The sequence below is a fragment of the Pteropus vampyrus genome, unplaced genomic scaffold, assembly GCF_000151845.1.
Source record: "Pteropus vampyrus isolate Shadow unplaced genomic scaffold, Pvam_2.0 Scaffold373, whole genome shotgun sequence".
Classification (NCBI taxonomy): Eukaryota; Metazoa; Chordata; class Mammalia; order Chiroptera; family Pteropodidae; genus Pteropus; species Pteropus vampyrus.
In genome coordinates, this window is record NW_011889154.1 from 860,842 (window position 1) to 867,671 (window position 6,830).

General features: G+C 36.4%; 1 protein-coding gene across 15 annotated transcripts in view; it reads right to left on the bottom strand.

Annotated features, from left to right (window-relative positions):
• The window catches only part of DLGAP1 (DLG associated protein 1), an 822,162-nt gene that overhangs the window by 623,809 nt on the left and 191,523 nt on the right, over window positions 1–6,830 (bottom strand). The window contains exon 1 of one of the 15 annotated variants that reach the window (XM_023523035.1): window positions 2,358–2,474. The exons of the other annotated variants lie outside the window; for them this stretch is intronic. The gene's annotated coding sequence lies outside the window, so the exon portion shown is untranslated. Of the gene's footprint in view, window positions 1–2,357; window positions 2,475–6,830 lie in introns of those variants that run through there. 15 annotated transcript variants of the gene reach the window in all.

A 6,830-nucleotide genomic window follows, 5' to 3' on the forward strand; every position in this document is an offset into this window, starting at 1 on the left:
GAAGGTTATCTAGGAATAGATGATAAGCATCATATGCTATTTCACTGATTTGGAATGAGAAGGCTCCAAGTTAGTTAGGTTTTTAATTCCTGGTGACATATGTTAATTCATTTTACCTTTATTTCTCCATTGAGAGAGAGAGAGAGAGAGAGAGACAGAGAGAGAGAGAGAGAGAGAGAGAGAGACAGAAAGAGAGAGAGAGGGGTAGATCATAATATCTTGTTTCAAAGCCATGAAGCCCAGCTTATCTTGTTCCAACATAATGTCTTGAGATTCTTGTAGCCTCTAAGAAGCTTTGGTTATTTTTAGACTTTTGTCTTGAGTAGTAGTAGCAAGAAGAGGAACATAGCTGTAGCAATGATAGGACTACTGGTAGTCATGGTAGTAATATTCATTGTAAATAATTACTGAGTGAATTCATGTAATAGTTTGGCACTATTGTAAGCATTTTTATGGATTAAGGTATTTAATCTTCAGAACCACCTGCTAAATGAGACATAATACTCTCAGTACCATTTTTATATGAGCAAGTTGAAACACATAGAGGTTAAGAAACATGGACAAGTTCACCTAGCTAGTAAGGAATAGAACCAAAATTTGAACCCACATAGTCTACCCTCAACTTTTGTGGTTTTAATGACTATGACATACTGCCTCATTTCTATGCACCGTTACTGTGAAAAGCATCCTTAGAAATGCTATCCTCTACGTTTTTCACAGCAAAGTTTCGAGAGATAGATACTACAAAGTATTAAATGCCTTTTCCAAGGTCATTAAATGATAGATATGGGAGTGCAACCTAAGTTTTTACTCTTGTTTTTACTGTATAATTAAATCCCTATTATCTAAGAACTTAGCATAAACTGAGATCTAAAATTCAATATGCCTGTGACAAACATAGCAAAACTATTTTAATTCCTTGGCTATTAACATGGCACCAGGGGATGAAGAGATGAACAAAACCTCACTGATTTTGATCAAAGTCACTCTCAAATGGCTGAGTCAGACTCACACTCCTGGCTCCCCTGCCCTTCACTCAGGAGCTCCAACCACAGATTTATGCTGCCTGCTCACATGCCTGGCCTGGGTTCCTATATAACTGCATTAATTAGCTTAGTGGGAGGAAAAAAACCTGAAAAAATGAGCATTGATGTTGACTTTAAAACTCAAAGGAAACAATTAACAATGACCTTCACAGTGAAATTAAGAATATAACACAGGAGCCCTGGCCACATTTTCAGTTCCATAAGGATATTTACTCCTTGGAGTCAGCAATGTTTGTGAATATTTCACTGCATAAGGATTTATTTTTATCCTGAAATAAACTTTCTTTTCTTCTCTATTATTTTCTAGCAAATCAGGCTCACAAATAGCTCTAATCAACTGTCTTTCAGATCATTTTCTTACGGAAGCTGCTGAATGCTTAATTATTCAAGGGGAAAAGGGGAGACATTGAGACGCATTACTATAAATGTAGAAAAAAGAGAACTAGAACTATCAGTGAAGAGCTCCCCTGAACTCGAGACTCATACCTCAAGCTGTCCCCCATCATCTCCACCTGGATGCCTATTATACTTCTCAAGCTTACAAATGACCCCTCATTTCTTCATTTCAGTGTATTCTCAACACAGAGCCAGAGTGATCATCTTAGAAAGCCAGCCAATTATATCTGAAAGGAATATAATATTATATGTCAATTATACCTATTAAAAAGTCAAATCATGTTACTCCTTTCTCAAAACATATCAAGTGGCTTCCTATCTCTTTCAGAGAAAGCAAAAGTCGTCGTAGTAGACTCCAAGTCACGCATGGTGTTTATACCCATCTGGCTTCAGTCTTCTCCATCATCCCTGCTGCATCAGCTCACTGGTCCGCATACAGTTTCTCAAATTTGCCAGGCACCCTTCTACCTCAGGGCCCTGTGCACTGTCTCTGTCTGGAGCATCCAGATGTCCACATAGCACTTGTCTATTTCCCATCTTTATGCAAATGTGACCTGCTCAAAGAGGCCTCCTTTCCTTCACTCCCTTATTGAAAATTGCAACCTTGTCCCGAGGCACTCTATTTATTTCCCTGCTTTACTTCTCTCCATTGTACCTATCACCATATCCTACACTGTTGTCATAACTTATTTTGTTTATTGTTACATACCCCCTCTATAATGAGCACTGCATGAGGACAAGTCAATCTATTTTGTTCGCATTCTATTACCAATGCAAAGAACATCGCCTGGAACATAGTGCTCAATGCATATTTCTTAAATTAATGAATAAAGGAATGAATGAATAAAAAACAGAATTTCATGTTGCAAAATACGAAAAAGAGACTGGATGTGAAAGGACCAACTGTGTACCTACCTACTTGAGGGTACTCAGGAGCCTGTCGAGTTAATGACCTGATATGGTTGGATGTTCTAGCAAAGGTAAATAACGCTGAATGTTGGTTATAGATATGCTCATCCAATGGAGTCAGGTAACATATTTATCTGTGTGAGTACAATAGCCATTCAGTATTGAGAAATTTAGTATTTATTTCTCAACTTTCAATCTCCCCATATCCATAGGCCATTTTTAAACTTTCCTTATCTCTGTTCTTCTATTACGCTGCCCATATTTAAACTCATATCCTTCAGCCACATGTCCATGGGCAGGTAACTTCCTCTTTTTGTGCCTCTTTATAGAGAAAAGGCTTTAGGTTTCACCAAGAAAATTGTACTTCCAAGTCTAACGGAAGTTCTTCTGGAACTTCACTGGAGACAGAGGCAGAGCCTGCAGATATCTGGGGAGAAAACGTTCTTTTCTTTTCTACTCCAGGATACATACTTTTTTACGTTTAGCCTACAGTAGTTTCAAAAGAGAAGTTTTCCCTTAAAAGGGCTTTTTATCTGAGAGGGCAAGTATTTAGATGGGAGAAGTTAACACTACATTCACTTTGGTATTCTAATGTGTGGTGAGCTCACTTCTGCTATTAGGTACAACATTCATAGCTGTCACCTCCCTGAGTAGTTAACAGGAACAAAAAATAAAATCATCACTGTGGTATCATACGGTCTGTACCTAAGAAAATCCTGATGCCAACAATTTTGAAGATCACAATTTAAGAGTACTTTGCTACTGTTTTATATTTCATGTTAAATTAAATTACTGATAGACTAATTTTGTTTTTCAGCTCAGGAACATTTGTTCTTGTAATTTGACATTCATATTCAATGGCATTGTATCTTCTCATGCCTGTCACTGTCATTTCTAAGCAAGATTTTTACTGAGAAACTTCACTTTAATGAGGAGAAAAGCTGAATCTTTGCACCTGTCTAATGTAGCTTCGCACTACGAAGTAGAGTGACATATGCCACTTCTGTCATACAGACTCTCATGGAGCTGAACTATAAAACGAGACTTTTTAAAAAACATTTGATCATAGTTCAAATCAGCCACTGTATCTAATATATTCAATACTGTAAACCAATATATTCAATATTCAAAAACAAAAACAAAACAAACCCCAAAACACACACAACCACAAATAAAAATAGCAACAACAACAACAAAAAAAATCTCATTTTGAGTTGAAAGAGGTCATAGAAATACCAAGTAGAATTTACACAAGTAAAATGTATAACGTCCCAAGCAAAATTTGACAATATTCTCATGGAGTGTTATAGTCTAGAGTCTTTTATTTTGTACAAAAGAGCATTAAACAGTTTAACAAACATCCAGGTACCTGGAACTAAAAAAAAGAGTGTGTCCCATGTGGAGTTACACTGAGTTGTCACAGGCCACGAGGGACCTTTGGTGAGTATGGCCGCTGACTTGTGTCAGTGTAGAGGCAATGCCTTCACAGGGGACAGAGAGGAAGATATTCTGTGGAATTTCAAGATGCTCTCAGTTTTGCTTTGCCTCATTTTTGTTTTTCTGAGATTGTGAATGTGCAAATTATGTCTCTTTGTTTAGAGTCTACCACTGAAACTAAATAGGAACTTGACACAAGGTCAATTTGGGAAGGAGTATATTCTTCTGAAACTAAATACAACCCCTTTAGTATCGATGAAGGGAGGTGAGATAAGTATCTGAAGTTGGAGTTGGCAATGGCTTCATCGCATCCACTGAAAATAAACTTTTGCTCACTTATATTGATGAGAGTCAGAAAAGAAAAAAAGAAAGCAAAATTTGACAATATTCTCATGAAGCATTGTATTCTAGACTCTTTTGTTTTGTACAAAAGAGCACTCAAAACTCTTGTAGAAATGGGCTTTTAAAACATTTGTGCTTTCCCTTTAAACTAATAGCTAAGAAAGGGAAAGCTGAATATCCAAAACAATACAAAGTCGTTAGGTTTACCTTCAAATTCAAGAATAACAGATTTTGCAGAATTCAAATGCAGTCATTGAAGATAAAACATTTGCTGATGATGAGACAAGAGAAAATTGCCTCAGATGTCACTATTATTTATTGCCACAGAGCTGAACATCAGAAACTAATCCACACATCACAATGGCTGTGCCCCTAATCATGAGCCACCTTTTTCTTCTTAAACAAAGTCGCATTTCTTATTTTCGAGACTTTTTGAAGCTGAATGCTTTCAAGACACTTGGAGATTGATCTTCAGATTCAAAGTACCATAGCAGCTAAAGATGAAAAAAAAAATTTATCAACAAGCCTAGTGCTGGTGGCTGGCATTTGAAATCCCTGGGAGAGGATAAATGCAGGCAATTGCTGCAGTGTGAACTATGTGCAGTGATATATCAGCATACTCACCAACTTGCTCTGCTTTTCGAGAAGTTGCAAAGGGACATTCATTAACTCAGTAAAGTCATATAAAAGAAAAACTCTAGGAAATACATTAATGCATTACGCAGTAAGGTTTCATGGCCAATCAACTTCATTTATCCAGCACTCACTAACCTTTTCCAGGATGCTATGAAGAGTTACAAAAAAATAAGCAGTAGGATAGAGATTTACCAGAAAGTTTCAGTTGAGAAAAAGAAAACGATATTCTGAAATAGTCAAACATAGCGAATACAGCAGTTAGTTCTTAGAACTATTACTATCTAAAGACATTATTCCTATATCTAATGTGATGACATTTTAGGCTCTAGGCACTAATAACTTTAGACCAGAATAAGCATAAATACCTACCCAATCCCTGGTAGATTCTGCTAAAGACAAGACTAAATTCCTTTGGAATTCAATTAAATTTTAGTGATTCCCTTCATTTATATTTGCACTTTGTGTGTTGTTTCTACTTCTTTTTCCTCTCAGGTTCAGCCCTCTGTCTATCACCTCTGTGTCAGCCCTTCCTTCCTCCATTCCCTTTCTAAAATTTTTATGCTTTAGAGAATTCAAACATGTCTTTGGCAGACAACACCTCATATTTTGTCCTGCCTGCTCTTCTTTCTTGCCCCTCTAGATATTCCATGATGTATAATAATTTTGAACATCAACACATATTGTTGTGCTATGTAAAGCAGAGACTGTTGATAGGATTTAGAGAAGTCTTATTCATGGCAAATGTTTTCCAGGAGGTTCCTTCTTCTCAAGACCTGGAATTTGGAATCCTAATTCCTAGAAATGATTGTTCTAAGTGCCATGAACCATAGGCACCCTATTTTGTATAAAGAGGTTCTTCTTTGATGATCCCAGTTATCAACAATTAAATGAAAACTGAAACTTGGAAGCTGAAATGTTGATTAGAGATAGATTAACTGCTCCAAACTGCCTTGAAGTTAAAGACATTTATACCCAGAGAAGGTAAATACCAGGCCCATAGTCACTCAGCTTGTTGTAGAAGATTGATAGCTCAAAATGTCAATTCTAAGAAACCCAACAGTTGATAACTGAGTCAGATCTAATATCTAATATCTAATATCCAATAAAACCTAATACCTAGGTTTTATTAGACTCAATCATGTCTCATCCAAGATATCACTATCTCTAGTAAATCTGTCCTGTGTTAGGGAAGCCATTCAGAATCTAAAATAATGCTTTTACATTATTCCTATTTTTTAGAAGACAGACAATGAGGACATTTTCTAAGGTCAATAATCAAGAAAACAAAAATTTTAGCATATATTTAATATAAATATGTACATCTTGGCCTGTCCCAGTTTATGAAAATTGGGGAAAGATGAAGTAAAAACAATTTTTGCCCATTGATTTTATTTCCCAGTTCTCACAGAGACATACCAAATCAAGGAATGTTTGTAATGACCCTTGATTCTTTGACAGCTGTAGAAACATAAATGAGTAAGACATGACCAGAGTACCTAACCTGCAGAGCAGATATTAACATATGAAAACAAAGATCAGGACTGTTTGTAGTCAGGTGCTAAACTTCCAGGATTAGAATGGAGTTCACTGGAACCAAATCTAGTAAGACATGCAGTCTTTTAAAGGGGGAGAGGTAGAAACCATAAATAAGGCATAGAATTAGCATGATGGACCAGTGAAGAAATCGAACCAACCTGGACAAAGCAGAGAAGGGCTGGGACACAGGAGGAAATAACAGGAATTAGTTTCAGGCATGCCAGATTAAAACTCTTGCACAAAGATTTAGATTTAATGTATTACGAAATAGAGTGCACATTCAAGTTCATCTATTCTTTAGATTGCTTCTAGCCCCGATTTGTTGAACGTATTTGGGAAGTAGAGGTAGACACAAGGGAGTTGACAAATGAATATAAAAACTTGTTTTTGTTAATCCTAAACTGCAGATCTTTGAGCTCTTTATTCAACAAAACATTGCTTCTCCATCACCTTGCCAAAGAAATTGTTTTTTCCTTCACCCTTTGTTCTGACTTTCTTTCAAACTGACTTTACGTATATATATATGTG